Genomic DNA, 19,403 nt, shown 5'->3' with positions numbered 1-19,403 from the left:
ACAATTTACTGCGTATAATCGTCAGACACTACAGTGTTTGGCACATGTAGCTCGCCTGCCACATTGCAGTCCCACACCAGAACTGTGACATCACCATTTCGCTGTGAAAATATTTTTAGATTAGTTTCATTTGATTTGTCTGGTCTTCGTATTCAGCACGATGAACTTTTGTTTTCTGCTTTGAAGCCCAAAGACTGCATCACTCAACTGAGTAAGCAGTTCCCTGATTTATTTTCTGAAGGACTTGGCAGAGCAAATAAATTTCTAGCGCATGTTACAATGAAGGACAATGGGCAAGCTAAGTGTTTTCGGGCGCGTCCCTTATGCACTTACAAGGGAACCTCCCCATCGCACCCCCCTCAGATTTACTTATAAGTTGGCACAGTGGAAAGGCCTTGAAAAACTGAACGCAGATCAATCGAGAAAACAGGAAGAAGTTATGTGCAACTATGAAAAAAAGGCAAAATATACAAACTGAGTAGTCCTTGCGTAAGATAGGCAACATTAAGGAACCGTGAGCTCAGGAAGCGTGAGCAGCTGCGAAACGAGAGGTCCTTGGTTCAAGTCTCCCCTCGCATGAGAAATTTACTTTCTCTATTTTCGCAAAGTTATGATCTGTCCGTTCGTTCATTGACGTCTCTGTTCACTGTAAGAAGTTTAGTGTATGTGTTTTGCGACCGCACCGCAAAACCGTGTGATTAGTAGACGAAAGGACGTGCCTCTCAAATGGCAACCGAAAACATTTCATCGCAAGGTCATAGGTCAACTGATTCCTCCAAAGGAAAACACGTCTGATATATTATATACGACACTGGTGACGGCATGTGTGTCACATGACAGGAATATGTTGTCGACCCACCTAACTTGGCGAATGGGTAAAAAGATTCTTCTACCTTGCCCGATTTAGGTTTTCTTGTTTAGGTGCAGCGTCCCCATACTACGGCGCAGTTACTTCGCATCGGAGGGACGGATAGTAATTGTCTGAAAATAAAAAATTAAAATTTTCACACGAGGAAAGACTTGAACCAAGGACCACTCGTTCCGTAGCTGTTCACGCTAACCACGGGAACACGGTACTTCTGAGCTCACGGTTCCTTAATGTTGCATATCTTGCACATGGACTACTCAGTTTCTATATTTTCCCTTTTTTCATAGTTGCACATAACTTCTTCCTGTTTTCTCGATTGATCTGTGTTCAGTTTTTCAAGGCCTATCCGCTGTACCAACTTATAACTAAATCTGAGGGGGGTGCGATGGGGAGGTTCCCTTATTAGAAACAAAGATGCAAGTGAGCTTAAAGACTGGTAACACAATGCTGTTATTAAAACTGTGTGCCGGACCGAGACTCGAACTCGGGACCCACAGACAATAATTGATACTTATTCGTTCCCCCGCCCTCAGAAATTTATGGACAGGCTTGTTGCAGTCCGCTATTTTTTCAAAAATTGACTTACGTAATGCGTATTTACAAATTCCACTAGCTTAGGAGTCTTAGAAAGTGTTCGAGGTCAACACACATTTACGGTTGTTCACATTTTTCCGCTTACCCTTTGGTTGCGCTTCCGCTCCTGCCATATTCCAACGCCATCTAGAACAGCTTACTGCAAAAATTCCATTTTGTTCCAATTACTTTGAAGATGTTTTGGTATCAGAACGTACACCAACGGAGCATATCAGTGACCTTCGTACGTTCTTTCTTGTGGTTTCAGCTGCAGGTTTCAAGTGTCGGCTGGACAAATATTCCATTTCTCAGTCTGAAATACTGTACTTACGCCAAGGTGTTAACCCCCTTCTGCCACATTTTCTTGTCTATCGAGGACCTTAGTGCCCCGCGGTACGTAACGGAATTGCAGTAAGTTGCAGCCCAAATCGCGGCTCCATTGCATCGTTTGCGCCGGAAGCATGTACTTTTTGTTTGGACCAGAGAGCGTCAGAACGCATTGCAGGAACTTAAAAAAGCCTTGTTGAGTGACAAATGTGGTGTCACCGCTAGGTGGTAGCCTTTAAATCGGCCGCGGTCCGTTAGTATACGTCGGACCCGCGTGTCGCCACTGTCAGTGATTGCAGACCGAGCGCCACCACACGGCAGGTCTAGAGAGACTTCCTAGCACTCGTCCCAGTTGTACAGCCGACGTTTCTAGCCATGGTTCACTGACAATTACGCTCTCAGTTGCCGAGACGATAGTTAGCATAGCCTTCAGCTACGTCAATTGCTACGACCTAGCAAGGCGCCGTATTCAATTGATATTTATATTGTGAATCATGTACAGTCAAGAGCGATGTTCTACAATTATGGATTAAAGTTAAGTATTACAGCAACTGCGTCCGTTTTTCTAAGTTCTCATTTCTCTGACCTGTTCCAGACCTCACGCCAGTCTGCGTGTAATTAAAGGCGTGCATTTCGGCCTCCTCTAGCAACACGGTGTTGGCTCTTCTGCCAACACAGCAACAGAGGTCTCGTCCACTTCTCTTCCGCTAAGTTTTTGGTTTTGGCGGTGGAGGCTTCTTCGTACGGAATCGGAGCTGCGCTCCCGCACAGATTTGGTTCGCAGGACAAGCCGATTGCTATCGTTTCCAAGTTATTGAATAAGATACAATTTAACCGTTCCCAACATGAAAAGGAAGTGCTCGCTGTTATCTATGGTATGACAAAGTTTCACTATTATTTGTTTGGTCGGAAGTCTAGCTAGGGACGAGCCGTAAGCCTGTCCAGCCTTTGTTTCATCGGTCCAAACCTGTTCCGCCACGCACGGTTCAGAAGCTTCAACATTCGACTTTTTTTTTTTTTTTTTACTGTTCAAAAATGGTTCAAATGGCTCTGAGCACTATGGGACTTAACATCTGAGGTAATCAGTCCCCTAGAACTTAGAACTATTTAAACCTAACTAACCTAAGGACATCACACAAAGCCATGCCCGAGGCAGGATTCGAACCTGGGACCGTCGCGGTCGCGCGGTTCGAGACTGAAGCGCCTAGAACCACTTGGCCATAATGGCTGGCATTTTTAGAGTGCCAGAGCGAAATATTGCACCGGCCTACGTCGAAGCATCCAAATGCAGACGCTCTTCTTCGCCTTCCTGTTGGTCCTTATTTTGAATTCGATGCTACTACCACGTCTTGTCAAATCGATGCGCAGGACACTGAAATTTTACAGACTTTTCCACTGAACTATAGGAAAACTACTCAGGTCACAGAAGCAGACCCTGACTTGAACTTTTTGTTGCAGTACGTCCGTACTGCTTGGCCCCGTTCAGTGAAAAACATTCGGAATTCTTTTGTGCGCCGACATTTTTCTCGTCGGCATAGCCTCTCCGTCCAGTACAGTGAGATTTTAGTGCAAAATGACTACTGACAATCGCGTGTGCTTATTCCAAAAGTGATGGAAAAGGATGTTTTGCGACAGCTCCATCAAAGACATTCGGGAATTGAACGCAAAAAACATTTAGCGCGTAAGCATTGTACTAGACCGGGCATGGATGCCGACATTGAACTGATGACGACACAGCCGCAAACATTTTCGGCTTGGCCAAGGTCTCCATCGCCATGGCAGCGAGTGCATATTGACTTTGTTGGTCCCTTTTGGAGCATTCGTTGGCTTATTTTTGTGGACAATTTTTTTAGAAAATATCCGTTTGCAATGCGCATGAACTCGAGTACGTCACATGGTTCCTTTCAGGCTTTGCCATCTACTTTTTGCTTCGAAGGTTTGCCTAAAGTTCTGGTTACAGACAACGGAGCACAGCTTATGACTCAGGACTCTGAATTGTTTTGTACAGCCAACGGTATCACTCTTCTCAACATTGCTCCGCTTGATCCCCAGTCGAACGGAGAACCTGAACGATCTGTGCGTACCTTCAAGCAAGCAACAGACGAACAAACTACGTGCCTCCCACAACGCAAGCTACTTTTCCTCGCAACGTACCGCCCCAATCCCGCAAGGGTTCGTCGCCGGCGGAGCTTCTACACGGCTGGCGCCACCACACGTTGCTCTGGTTGCTACACCCACCACAGCGCACGGCGCATCCCACGCTGCGCAAATATCGCTTTGCGCCTAGTCATTCAATCGATTTTAGAGTTTTTGGTTGCACCAGGCGCTAACAGAGGAGATGATTTTTTTTTTTTTTTTTAATTTGCGCACTTGCATATATTAAATTCAACATGCTACTCGGTAGCTGCACCGCCATCCAACCAGATTCGTGCTTGTCGCTTGCAAGATTCTTCTACAGACTTTTTTTACTGAGATCTTCGTCCTAACAGCATCTAGCGGCCAGCGTGGCCGCACCAGGATGCCTCTTGGAAATCGCCTGCTTAACCGGTAGAGCAGGACCCATCGCCTTAGCCGCCGCAGAACCTTCCCGGCGCTCGTCCCGGCGCCCGCCGAGGACTCGGCGCCGTCGTCGTCGTCGTCCTTGTAGTCATCGCTCCCACCGTCGCCATCGCCGCCCTCTGCATTTTTCGTCGTAGCGACACAGGAAGAGGGTTCCCGAGTTTTCGGGGTTTTTCCGACCGACGGATGTCGAGGCGCAGCCGGGGGGCCCGGGGTCGGTCCCAGTTTCAGCTCCCAGCCCCTTGCCGCCACCCAGCTTCCTGCCTCTCTCCCCCCCCCCCCCCGACTCCACACCCCCCCTCAGGTGTCGTCAGATGGCTCCGTACACGACAACTGTGCCGGTTTTTTTTTTTGGGGGGGGGGGCGAGAAATGTGTAATCCTTAAGCAGCGACTGTACACCGAACAGCGCACTGCCGCAGAATGTCATCAAGAAGGCGCATGGGATGCTTCCGTTTTTAGACGTTATGGTTTATAAAAAACCAGATGGTACTTTGGGACACAGTGTTCTCCGAAAGGGGGATTGGTATCTCCATCCTAAGAGTTGTCATCCACTACACCAACGGAGTGGCGTCCTTAGGACTTCGGTACGGAGAGCATATGCCATTTCCGACGCAGACAGCTTAACCCAAGAACTTGAGCATTTGATGGCTGTTTTTAAGGAAAATGGATACACCGAGAAGCAGATTCGTTGGGCTATGGAGATTGGACCATCTCCGGGGGTGTATGAAGAGGAACATAGATCTGTGGCCTTTCTTCCTTATGCTGGAGGATTATCGTTTAAGATTGGACGAATTTTAAGGAATTTTAACATTAAGAGTGTGTTCCGTCCACCTTCTAGATTAGGGCTCTGCTCGGCTCTGTGGAAGATGATTTGGGGCTTAGGAAACCCGGTGTGTACAAAATTCCGTGTCAACGTGGGAAAGCTTACATTGGCCGTTCGATTCGCACAGTGCATGACAGGTGTGTGGAACATCGCCGTCATACGAGGCTACAACAGCCGCAAAAATCGGCAGTAGCAGAACACTGCCTAAATGAGGGACACAATATGAAATTTGATGAAACTGTGGTAGTTGCCAACATTTCCGGTTTTTGGAACAGTGTCTATAAAGAGGCGATTGAAATTAGGTTGGCTGATAATTTAATCAACAGAGACAATAGGTTTCCTCTTAGCAAGACGTGGAATCCTGTACTATCTCGCATCAAAACTGAACGTTCTTCGGTGCGGCCTTGATTGCGATATATCGTTGCCAGCAGTGTTTCACTAACGGCGGCGCCACCTCCCCGTCCTGGAAGGCAGCAAGCGTGATGGGCGGCGCATGCGCCGTGTAGTAAACGGTGGCCTACATAGGACGTCGATTTGCAACCTGGCGTCATTTCCCAGCGGGACTCATCACCAGAAGCAGCATTTTCCTGAAGATGGCGACCAGTTGGATCGCCGAAATATCAAGTTGATCTTAGGATCCGGCAGCAAACCCAAAGAGACTTTCAAGACCCGCGCCTTGCTAAGAACGGGCAGCGCCACACCACCAAGAGGACCGAGTTCATCGTCCCCTGCCAACGCTGATTTAGCTAACCACCCGCCGCCTGTCGGCCCAATTCGGTCGCAGACTTTGAGAGCATCAGTATTGAGTAAATACGAAGACGATAGCATGCATTCGGCGAGCAGTAATAGATTGTCGATGAGCCGTGCTGCAGATCGCGTTGGTGCTGTTTGTAGGTTTCCGCCCTCTGTTGGAGGCCAGACGGTATCGTTTAGTTGGCATAGTTGCCATTGTTTGTCTTCTTCTCGTGTTGACTGGCGCCACTCTGTTTCGCAAGCGTTGCCTGTCCGCTAGTGGCAGCAGCGGCGGCTATTGATATGTAGTAACTGTTGCCCTATCTTTGGGGCGACGTCGTTGTTTTTCCGGTTCGAGTGAGTGGGCCAGTTCGGTTGGGGACTCAGGGGGAACCAAATCCGCGCTGTGCCAGAACATGCCGGGACCACTGGCGGTACGCATGGACTACCGGATGGAATAGCTGTCCTCACCAGGGTGTACCACTCGTCGTAAACCGGATCCAGCAATCTTTGAGAAGAGTGCATTTCAATCCAAGTAGAGAAACCTACACGACTGTGATATCTTTCGATTCTCCAATGACTTGGTTTCGTGTTGCTGCTCGTGGTGTCGCCAAGGTGAAGAGCAGCAATTGGAGTGCTTGGGGAAGGCGGATCTGATTAGCTTTCCTCGACTTCTTATTACTATTTACTGCGTTCGACTTGTTACAGTTTGTTAAGTTAAACCAGCGGTAATTTTTCTTGCCTGGTGGCCGCTAACGCTCAAGTTACCTGCCCTGGGGGGTTAGTCTATGTAACGTTTCCTCGCCTTGCCGCTGCTATCCGGTAAGGCGTGTAATTTTGACAGTTTTCTTGAGTGTAGGCCGGTTTGTCATTCTTCTACTCTGGTGGTAGTGATTCCCTTCTCTTTCTGGGCGCTGTAAAAACAGTATTCTGGGGACGTAGCGCAGACCGCTGATTCCGGCTTTGGCGTATTGTTCCATCGTTGCATTTGGTTTATCGGACGTCAGGTAGCTTCAGCAAGATTATCATTAGTTGTTAGTTAGAGTGCCACTTGTCTGAGCTACCATCTTGTGAAGAGAATGCAACTCTTGGCTGCCTATCTCATCGATCGCGAAAGTGTTTGTTGCCGGACCTTCTCATAGATCTATTGCTGGAGTACCGTCTGTGGCCCCTTGGTTTTTGTAAGACGTGTGTTCTAAAAGGAGGTCTGATAGCCAGTAGTTCAGTGTAACGCTCCTTCACGAAACGCCTTCTGCGGGTATAATCTGCCTCAGTACCCTTTAAGGAACTTATGTACTGGTCCTTGCGTTTTATTATTATATTATTTATCACAATACAATGCCTACATTATAGGTTATACATGTCTAGTTAATAGCTCTGGTCCCCTTCTGAAATAAATCTAGCAGTATAGTGTTCAGTGGATGTCAAGGCTACTGTTACAAAGTTCACCATCATCGTATTTCACCCGTTTGATGATCAGTTTGCTAGTTTTTTTAATTAATCTTTGCTATTGTATTTGCTGTTTTACAGCAGGTTTCTAAATTTTTTATATTATTGCTGTTCCTGGCGTGTAAGGCCTTTAGACGTGATTGTGGTCTTTTGCCTTAAAATTCTAATTGGTATTTGTATTTTAGCAGTAGGCCTTTAAACATTATTTACTGCCATTCCTAGCGTGTGATGCCTTCTGCTCTGTTTGTGGCCACTTGCCTTTAATATTTCAATACCTGTAATTTGTAAGTTGCAGCCAGTATTAAACAATTCTTAATTTATTGCCATTCCTGTGGTGTAAGGCCTTCTGCACAGATCACAGAGACTTGCTTTTAAAACATTATCTGCTGTATCTGTATTTATTGGTGATTTTCTAAATTGTAACTCACTTAAAACGCTATTATTCACACAGTTGTTTATTCCTTCATTATAACGTGTGATATTTTTATTTATTATTGAGTCTAGAATTACTGGTTTCAAAGAAATTGTGTGTAACTGTAGAAGGCAACCAATAGTAACTGATTGCGGCCCCGTGCACAATCGTAACCGAATCCTGCCTTTCCTTGACTACCAGGTTTCAGTCAGTGTACGTGGACGTAGAAGGCAGAACAAATTAAGTAACGTTTCTGTTCTTTGCAGAAATAAAACGTTATATTAATCTTAAAGTTTACTGTCCAGATCATTTTGGATTCGTGCAACTGGCCATCGCAACTACTCTCCTTTCTCGTTTGACCCACTTGACGAAACGTCCGCGTAAGAAATCCGGTGCAGTATACGGTCTTGCTCCATCTTGTATGAACCACTGCGTGTTGAAGAACAAAGCAGTAGCAAAAATAATTGTAACGAAATTATTGCGGTGCATGCTCAAATAACAACGCAATGTTCGCCGATGCTTCAAAAAAAATTCCAAATTCCAAATTACTGATTCAGAGTGACCCATAAATTACCGCGCCACTACAAAAAACTTACAAGAAGTCACAAAGCCATTCCTGTACGCGGGTGTGGAATTCTGGTAATTGAGCCGTGGCTAGCTCATGTTATGTGTTAGATTAAACCTTGGTTGCTATTCTGTGTTTAGTCTCCCGCGGTTATCCTGATTATGCTGTTATCCTCTCTCTCCGCGAGTGGCAGCAGCGGTGTGTATCTATATTCGCCCCTTGTACTGTTTTTGGTTTGTCGCTTATAGTTCCGGCTGTGCGAGCAGTTGGTCGGTTGGTGTGAAGCAGCGAGGAAATCTCCGTGGCTTGTAGTTTGGTCGAGGCCGCTGGCGGCTTCCACGCGCGGTCGGAGTGTGTGGCGCTGTTCCCAATGCTACGAGATCCGTGGCTCGCCGATCCTGAGTTTTGACTTAATCTACCAGCAAGTCACGACTGTTCACATCGTGTCGAGGATTTCGTTGTCGGCAGTTGGGACATTCCCGCGAACATCAATGTGTGTTTTCAAGTTGGCAAATTTTAGCCACCCTCCAGTGGAGTTTAACTGTACTTGGTTATTTTTTAATTGAAGTGCACTATCGGAATCTTCTGCCTTGTAGCCGTTTACGTTTCGGTTAGCTGCCCTGGCCGTTGACGTAAATTCAAGCAGTGTATTTTCCTCATCGTTTTGCTGCTGTCCAGCGCGGTGTGTAGTTTGGCAGCTCCCTGTATGATTGGTTGTGTGCGCCAATACCTTCTACGTTGTTCCATTGAACTCCCTGTTGTGTGCTGGGCAGGTGGAGTGGAAGTTATCTTGTCGGTGGGTCCGTTGACTGTCTGTGGCTTGAACTGTCATCGGATCGAGAATGGTTGAATGGTTGGACCGACTGCATGTCTCACCTAAGCGAGCGTTAGTGTTCGAATGCCAGGCCGACCCTCGGAAACTTCGAGCGCCGTTGGGTGTACTGCCTTTTCTTATTTGTTCAAAATGGTTCAAATGGCTCTGAGCACTATGGGACTTAACATCTCTGGTCGTCAGTCCCCTAGAACATAGAACTACTTAAACCTAACTAACCTAAGGACACCAGTCATCACGAGGCAGAGAAAATCCCTGACCCCGCCGGGAATCGAACCCGGGAACCCGGGCGCGGGAAGCGAGAACGCTACCCCACGACCACGAGCTGCGGACTCCTATTTGTTCTTGTTGTTTGTATGACTTCCAGCCGATTTTTTTAAATTATTGTTGTTTTGCCCTTAAGGCGTAAGATTGTTTGGGCCTTCAGCCTAATTTAAAGAACTGTTATAAGATAAGGCCTTGACCTTTTAAAATTTTTTTTTGGTTTGAGTCTTAAGTGATGGGTCTTCAGCCGATTTTTAAATTAAAGTTATTTTGCTCTTAAGGTGACATATTGTTTGGGCCTTCAGCCTAATTCAAAGAACTGATTTAACATAAGGCCTTCTGCCTTTTACATTTCTGATTTTGGTTTGAGCCTTAAGTTATTGGCCTTTAGCCGTTTTTAAATTAAAGTGGTCTTGCCCTTAAGGCATGGGATTGTATGCCACATTCAGCTGGTAATTAAGTTCCAAAAATTAATGCTGTGTGTGTTTCTTTTAGATTTCTTGGCTCTTGTAATATTTGGTCAAATGAATAAAGTTGTATGTTCGAGCGTAACTGACAGCCACTTATTTTGGCCCCTTTCCACAATTAAAACTACCTGTCCTGTCCTGCGGGTTTAACAGGGCGTCTCAGTACGTTTTCTTCCAGTTATTACGGTTTTAGTGAACACGCATTCACAGTCACAAGCCTCGTATCTTTGTATCTGATCACGGCACCTAGGGCGTTCGACAGGAGGCACAGACTTGACGCTGTTCAATAAAAGGTAAAAAAAGGCATCTGTCTGTGTACGTGTGACTCTACAGTTACGTAGTTTTAAACGGTTGTGCTACTTTCTCCTTGAGGAAGTTTCTGGTTGGAATCAATCTACTGATTGCTAGCGTTCTACGTTTTTCTATCAATTGGTCGGATTTGGAGACTTTTTAGAGTGCAGTTAAGTCTCTACCTGGCGTTTATCATTAGCAGCAGGTGGATTCCATATTCCTAGATTTCCGTAAAGCATTTAACTCGGTGCCACACTGCCGACTGTTAACGAAGATGCAAGCATACGGAATAGATCCCCAGATACGTGAAGGGCTCAAGTAAGAGAAATCAGTACGTTGACCCCGACGGCGAGTGTTCATCTGAGACAAGAATGTCGCCAGGAGTGCCCCATGGAAGTGTGATGGGCCCGCAGTTGCTCCTTATATAATCTGGTGGGTAGCAATGTGCGAATGTTTGCTAATGATGCTGTGATGTACGGGAAGGTGTCGGCGTTGAGTGACTGTAGGAGGGGGCGAGATGACTTAGAAAAAAATTCTAGTTGGAGTGATGAATGGCAGCTGGCTCTCAGTGTAGAAAAATGTAAGTTAATACAGATGAGTAGGAAAAATAAACCCGTAATATTCGAGTACAGCATTAGTGGCGTGCTGCGCGACACAGGCACGTCGATTAAATATATAGCGCTACGTTGGAAAGCAATATGAAATAGAATGAACATGTAAGGATTGTAATAGGGAAGGCAAAAGTTCGTTCGCTTTATTGCGAGAATTTTGGGAAAGTGGGGTTGTTCTGTAAAGGAGACAGCATATAGAACATTAGTGCGACCTGTTCTTGAGTACTGATCGAGTGATTGGCATCTGCACCATGTCGGATTAACGGAAGAGACTGAAGCAGTTCGGAGAGGGGCTCGCAGAAATGTTGATCGAACAACAAGCAGGGAACACGAAGATCCTTCCGGAACTCAAATGAGAATCACTGGAATGAAGGCGCCGTTCTTTTCGAGGAGCACTATTGAGAAAATTTAGTGAACCGGCATTTGAGGCTAACTGCAGAATGATGTTTAATCCTTTCTCGGATGTCAAAGCGAAACAGGCAAATGTAGCTGTACCGATTTTCGCCCACGATGCATGTGACACTTTGCGGGAAACCTCGGCACCACGGAGAGGTCGTAGGAACGTTACACGTGGTGCGTGGCAGTGAAACATTGCCAAGTTAGCGCAGAACTGAAACACAGGCAGTGCAGTGACAAATAAGACAAGAAGAAACTGCTGGCGCAGGATATTAGTAACTATTTTATTACCAAATTTCCCCACGACGATCCTTTTGGAAATATCTCCTGCAGTTACAAGGTGCTATTTATATGTGTACACATACTTCTCTTAGTGCATCACGGTTATGATTTTCAATATAATTGACAGTATAGCTCAGCTGTATTGTCAGATGATGTGCTCCAATGTATGTGAGCTCTCGTCGAAATACTGTTGCTGTTGTGGTATTCATTACCAGACTGTACAGATGCAGCTCAGCTGTCGAAACTAGCCGTTCCTGGGCAAGCCTCTGCACGTCTGCTTAACTACATGATCCTACCTTGCAGTAGTCAGGCTTGGTATCTCTTCACATCCTCTCATACTTCCTTCCTTACCGAACTGACGATTTCTTAGTGCCTCGGAATGTGTTCTATCAAGCAATTTCTCATTTTAGTCGAGTTGTGCTACAAAAGTCTTTTCTCCCCACGTCCATTCATTGTCCAGTCTGTTCATCAAAACTGTAACGACACTTTTTACAGCGTCTGTTATCTACTTCTTTGAAATGTTTCTTGTCCACATTTCACTTGCGTATAAGGATACATTCTTGCAAATACCTCCATGAAAGATTTCCTAACATTTAAATGTACACGCGATATTAACAATTTTGTATTCCTTATAAATACTTCTATAGATATTGTCATCCTGCATTTTACATCTTCTCAACGTCGGTAATCGACACATACACTGCAGTGCCAAAGAAACTAGTATAGGCATGCGTATTCAAATACAGAGATATGTAAACAGGCAGAATACGGCGCTGCGATCAACAAAGCCTATATAAGACAACACGTGTCCGGCGCAGTTGTTAGACTGGTTACCACTGCTACAGTGGCAGGTTATCAAGATTTAAGTGAGTTTGGACGTGGTGTTATAGTCGACGCACGAGCAATGGAACACAGCATCTCCGTGGTAGCGATGAAGTTGCCATTTTCTCGTACGGCCATTTCACGAGTGTGCCATGAATAACAGGGATCCGGCAAAACATCAAACCTCCGACATCGCTGAGGCTGGAGAAAGTTCCTGCAAAAATGGGACCAACGATGACTGAAGAGAATCGTTCAAGGTGACAGAAGTGCAACTCTTCCACAAACTGATTCAGGTTGGAATGCTGGGCCATCAACAAGCGTCATCGTGCGAAACACTGAACGGAGCATCATCGATATAGACTTTCGGAACCGGAGGCCCGCTCGTGGACCCATGATGACTGCATGACACAAAGCTTTACGCCTCGCCCTGGCCCGTCAACACCGACGTTGGACTGTTGGTGACTGGAAACACGTTTCCTGGTCAGACGAGTCTCATTTCAAATTCTATCGAGCGGATGGATGTTAACGGGTATGGAGACAACCTCATGAATTAATGGTCCCTGCATGTCAGCAGGAGACTATTCAAGCTGGTGAAGGGTCTGTATTGGCGTGGGGCAGACGCAGTTGGAGTGATATGGGACCCCGATACGTCTGACTCTGACAGGCGACACGTACGTAAGCATCTTGTCTGATCACCTGCATCCATCATGTCCATTGCGCATTCCGACGGACTTGGGCAATTCCAGTAGGACAATGCGACACACCATATGCCCAGAATTGTTAGAATTGCTATAGAGTGACTCCAAGAAAACTCTTCTGAGTTTAGATACTTCCGCTGGCCACCCAACTACCCAGACATGAACATTATTGAGCATATCGGGGATGCCTTGCAACGTGCTGTTCAGAAGAGATCTCTACCCCCTCCTACTCTTACGGATTTACAGTGCCAATTTCCTCCGGCTCTAGTTCAGACAGTAGTCGGCCCATGCTAGGTCGTGTTGCGCCATTCCTGCGTGCTCGCGAGGGCATTACACGATATTAGTCACGTGTACTAGATTCTTTGGCTCTGCACTTTACTCGTATACAGAGGTGCAATTGACAGACCTCATCTACTACTTTTGGTGTCTCATTTTCTAATCCATTTCCCTTAGAATCGCCTGGCATAACTACACTCCATTATCCCAGTTCCATGAGGGGCATTCAGTAAGTAACACAACACACTTTTCTTTTCCGGCCAATTTCGTCTGAAATAATGCCAAATTCCCTATTCGCCTCCTATACTTTCATCAAGTTTCGAAAGGTGGTGGTACTACACGTAACGGAGATGTGTTCTAAGGAGAGATTCCCACTTTTGGCGGAAAACCAAATCATCGCAAATACGCATAAGTGCTTGTACAATGTCTGCTGAGACCTGTCAGTCAACAAAAGCATAGTCAGTTGTTGAGTGAGACGTCTCTTATCATCGAATGAAGGACACGCAGACCGTCTGATCTTTATCATGCCGGCCGGCCGCACACAGCAGCGACTCCTGCAGTGTTGGAACGTCTGGACTCTTTCGTTCGAGGTGACCAAGGGATCACAATCAAATACCTCGCTGCTCAATTGGACGTCTCTGCTTGCAGTGCTGACACACTCGTCCACCAGCTGGGGTACTCAGAGGTGCGTGCTCTCTGGCTTCCTCGTCGCCTAACAGAAAATCATAAAGAGCAACAAATAACCGCCTGTGCGGAACTACATGCGCGTTACGAATCTGATCGTGACAAGTTTTTGTCGAACATCTTCACAGACGATGAAACGTCGGTTCATCACTCCGAACCGGAAACAAACAGGCAATCAATGGAGTGGTGGCAAAACACTTCTCCGAAGGAAATCGAAGCTGCATCGTCAGCAGGTAAAATCATGGCGACCGTCTTCTGAGACACTGAAGAGGTTATTCTGTTTAATGTCTTCCCTTATCTTCATCTACATCTACGTGATTACTCTGCTATTCACAATAAAGTGCCTGTCAGATGGTTCAATGAACCACCTTCATGCTGTCTCTCTACCGTTCCATTCTCGAACGACACGTGGGAAAAACGAGCACTTAAATTTTTCCGTGCGAGCCCTGACTTCTCTTATTTCATCGTGATGATCATTTCTCCCTATGAAGGTGGGTGCCAACAGAATGTTTTCGAAATCGGAGGAGAAAACTGGTGATTGAAATTTCATGAGAAGTTCCCGTCGCAACGAAAAACGCCTTTGTTCTAATGATTGCCACTCCAATTCACGTATCATGTCTGTGACACTATCTCCCCTATTTCATGATAATACAAAACGAGCTGCCCTTCTTTGTACTTTTTCGATGTCACCCGTCAGTCCCACCTGATGCGGATCCCACACCGCACAGCAGTACTCCAGAATAGGGCGGACAAGTGTAGTGTAAGCAGTCTCTTTGGTAGACCTATTGCGCCTTCTAATTGTTCTGCCAATTGTGGTGTCACCGCTAGACACCACACTTGCTAGGTGGTAGCTTAAATCGGCCGCGGTCCATTAGTACATGTCGGACCCGCGTGTCGCCACTGTCAGGGTCGCAGACCGAGCGCCACCACAAGGCAGGTCTCGAGAGACTGACTAGCACTCGCCCCAGTTGTACGGACGACATTGCTAGCGACTACACGTACGAAGCCTTTCTCTCATTTGCCGAGAGACAGATAGAATAGCCTTCAGCTAAGTCCATGGCTACGACCTAGCAAGGCGCATTAACCATATCTGGAAAGAGTCTCACTTGTATTATCAAGAGCAATGTACAACAAGAAATTAAAGTTAAGTATACGAGAAGCTCCGTTGTTTTCTTTGTAGCATTCATAAAGTATCCTGTTTCAGACTTAACGCAAGACGGCGTGAGTTGACGCGTGCCCTTTCGGCTACTTCTCAGTGTGGCGTAGCTAGCTTGTTACGCCACAACACCAATGAATCGCAGTCTTTGGTTATCTCTACCCACAATATTATCTATGTGATCGTTCCAATTTAGGTTATTTGTAATTGTAATCCCTAAGTATTTAGTTGAATTTACAGCCCTCAGATATGTGTGACTTATCGCGTAATCGAAATTTAGCTGATTTCTTTTAGTACTCATGTGAATAACTTCGCACTTTTCTTTATTCAGGGTCAATTGCCACTTTTTGCACCATACAGATATCTTATCTAAATCATTTTGCAAGTAATTTTGATCATCTGATGACTTTACAAGACGGTAAATGACAGCATCATCTGCAAACAATCTAAGACGGCTACTCTTATTGTTTCCTATGTCGTTAATATAGATCAGGAACAATAGAGGGCCTATAACACTTCCTTGGGGAACGCCGGATATTACTTCTGTTTCACTCGATGACTTTCAGTCAGTTACTGCGAACTGTGACCTTTCTGACAGGAAATCACGAATCCAGTCGCACAACTGAGGCGATACTCCGTAGGCACGCAGTTTGATTAGAAGACGCTTGTGAGGAACGGTGTCGAAAGCCTTCTGGAAATCTAAAAATATCGAATGAGTTTGACATCCCCTGTCGATAGCACTTATTACTTCACGAGTATAAAGAGCTAGTTGTGTTTCCCAAGAACGATATTTTCTGAATCCGTGCTGAATATATGTCTACATGTCTTATCGTACAAAGATTAACTCCGAAGGGTATTGTGCTACTCTCAGGAAACTGAAGAAACGATTTCAGCGTGTTTGTGGCCACAATAATGCAAAGGGACTACTCCTTTTCCATGAGCACCCGAGGCCCCAAACAAGTCTGCACACCCGAGAAGATCTCACAAAACATTGGACCGTTGTTTCTCATCTAGCCTACAGCCCGGATCTCGCACCTTCCGACTTCATTCTATTCGGTCCAGTGAGGGACCTAATCGACGGTAAGCAGTACTTGGTTGATGGGGACGTTATTGATTAAGCAAGACGTTGACTCCGACGTCGCCCAATAGAGTGATACTCTGCGGTCATACACGCTCTCCCAGTAAGGTGGGGTAAGGCCGTCGCATTGGAAGGAGGTTACGCTGAAAAATATAGTTTCGTAACAAAAAGACTGGAGAATAATATGGTGTATTGGAATCCTGAACAAAACCAACATGCTTTCAGTAAAAAATATGTTGCATTTATTAGTGAACATCCTTCGTACTTATGTTAATATTCTTCTTATAACTTGTTTTCAAGACACTATCCATTTCGCTAACTTATCTTCCAAGTTCTTTGCCATCTCTGACAGAACGTCAACGTCATCGGCAGGTCTTATAATTTTTATTTCTTCTTCGTAAACTTTAACTCCGAATCCAGACTTCTTGCTCAATCTACAGATTAAATAACACTGGTAACATCCTACAGCCTTGACTACTGCTTCCTTTCCTGGGGCTTCGGTTCTTATAAATGCAATCTGGTTTCTGTACAAATTGTAGACAACCGTTCACTCTATGTATTTCATTCCTGCTACTCTCAGAAATACAAACATTGTATCCGAGTCAACATTGTCAAAACTTTCTCTAAATCTATAAATGTTATTAAGACACGTTTTCTCCTCTTCGACCTGCCTTGAAAGATATATCGTAGGGTAACTGTTCCCTCCTACATCTCCCTACTGATATTCTCCGATGTATGCCTCTACTATATTTCCATTCTACTGTAAATCATTTGTGCGAGTGTGTTGCAGTCCTGAGTTGTTAAACTGGTAGTTCAGTAACATTTACACCTTCTTTGGAATTGGAATTATTATGTTTTCTTCTTCGCCTGTTTTATATACACTCTAGGTAAGAAAAAAAAAATCTATGTACCAGCAAAGAATTGTCCGAATGGAACAGAAATCGGTAGTTGTGATACAAGTGTAAAGAAAAACAAATGATTACAGTTTCAGAAAAATTGGATGATTTATTCAAGAGAAAGAGCTCCATAGATTGAGCAGTATAATAATGCGTTGGCCCACCTCTGGCTCTTATGGAAGCGATTTGTGGTGTCACCGCTAGACACCACACTTGCTAGGTGGTAACTTAAATCGGCCGCGGTCCTGTAGTACATGTCGGACCCGCGTGTCGCCACTGTGTAATCGCAATCCTAGCGCCACCACATGGCAGGTCACAAGACACGGACTAGACCTCGCCCCAGTTGTACGGACGACATAGCTTGCGACCAGACCTACCAAGTCTTCCTCTCATTTGCCGAGAGACTGATAGAATAGCCTTCAGCTTATTCCATAGCTACTACCTAGCAAGGCGCCATTTGTATCAGTGCTTATAGCTTACTACTATTCAAGAGATGTATTCCAACAAGAGAATAAAGTTAAGTATCTTATTCCAGCTACGTACTTTTCTTCTTATTCATTAATAAGTCTCATCTTCCAGTACTTCGCGCCCGTCTGCGTTAGTTTAGCGTGCACTTTCAGCCACTTCGATCTACAAGGTGTTGGCCCAGCTGCCGACACATCACGATTATTCACCTTGCCCTTGATTTCGGATGTAGTCCTGAGGGATGTCGTGCTAAATTCTGTCCAGTTGGTACGTTATATCGTCAAAATCCCGAACTGGTTGGACGCACTGCCCATAATACTATAAGCATCTTAATTGGAAAGAGATCCGGCAACCTAGTTGAAACATTATGAACTAAAGTGGCATTGAAATAGGAAATATCAAGAGTTATTGTCTAGTCGACAATGACGTAATTGCAGAAAGAGCTCGAGGAGAATAGATAGTTACAATTTTTCTAAAATTAGTCAAATTTTTATCACGGCACTGTCTTGCTTGTTAATATAGGTGAAGTGCGAAGTAGACAGAAGAGGAAAGACGTATGCAGATAATACTTCAGAGTGGAAGTGGCAAGATTAGCCATAAAAAGTGATGTGTCGGCAGCTGGGCCAACACCTTGTAGATCGAAGTGGCTGAAAGTGCACGCTAAACTAACGCAGACGGGCGCGAAGTACTGGAACATGAGACTTATTAATGAATAAGAAGAAAAGTACGTAGCTGGAATAAGATACTTAACTTTATTCTCTTGTTGGAATACATCTCTTGAATAGTAGTAAGCTATAAGCACTGATACAAATGGCGCCTTGCTAGGTAGTAGCTATGGAATAAGCTGAAGGCTATTCTATCAGTCTCTCGGCAAATGAGAGGAAGACTTGGTAGGTCTGGTCGCAAGCTATGTCGTCCGTACAACTGGGGCGAGGTCTAGTCCGTGTATTGTGACCTGCCATGTGGTGGCGCTAGGATTGCGATTACACAGTGGCGACACGCGGGTCCGACATGTACTACAGGACCGCGGCCGATTTAAGTTACCACCTAGCAAGTGTGGTGTCTAGCGGTGACACCACATTCCTACCCCGCAAATCGGCGAACGGTCGTGAGATAAGGCTTCCGCCCGCCGTGGGGAGGACCCCATGTTGACGTATGCGATGAGGTGGGGAGCCTAACAACAGGCGAGGCTGTGCCACCCGCACCCGGCCATTCGGTCCGAGGGGAGCTAGGAAACGCCTGCAAACCTAGTCCAGGGTGCACGTCAACATGAGGTGTATGCGCACGTAATGAGACAGAAGGGTCGACCTCCATGTGGTCGGAGCACCCGACGGGCGAAGACGACATCTGGTCCGGAGCGGGCAAGAGGTCCATGGCGGAGGACGGCTGGGCACGGGAAGCGAGCGGCGGCGCGTGACCCAGTGAGGCGCCAGGTGGCTGCAGCGAAGCGTCCGCTGCGGGCGGCGCCGGCGGCGGCTGCGGTGGCGGCGGCGCGACGCCATGTGGCAAAATGGAAGGCAGCGTCGGTAACACCTGGGGATGAGGCGAGCCAGTAGATGGGTCCCCAGGGCGCTGACCTGACGGCTCCGTCGCTGAAAGCAGACGGGGAGCGGCAGAACCCAGGCGACGACAGAGGCGCAGCTGATTGAGATGCCGACGCACCTCACCAGAGGCCCCCAAAACCAAATACATCGCGCGGCCGAGGCAGCGAAGAATGCGCCCTGCGAGCCAACGCTGTGAACCGCGATAGTTGCGATAATAGACAACGTCGCCAGGAGCAAAAACAGGAGTCTGCCGCTGCACAGGAACCTGATGTGGCGGATGCAGCAAAGACATCAGGGTGCGATGAGATCGACCATGGAGCAATTCAGCCGGC

Source organism: Schistocerca nitens, chromosome 2, assembly GCF_023898315.1.
Source record: "Schistocerca nitens isolate TAMUIC-IGC-003100 chromosome 2, iqSchNite1.1, whole genome shotgun sequence".
In the NCBI taxonomy this organism is placed as follows: Eukaryota; Metazoa; Arthropoda; class Insecta; order Orthoptera; family Acrididae; genus Schistocerca; species Schistocerca nitens.
This window is presented reverse-complemented; position numbering follows the sequence as displayed.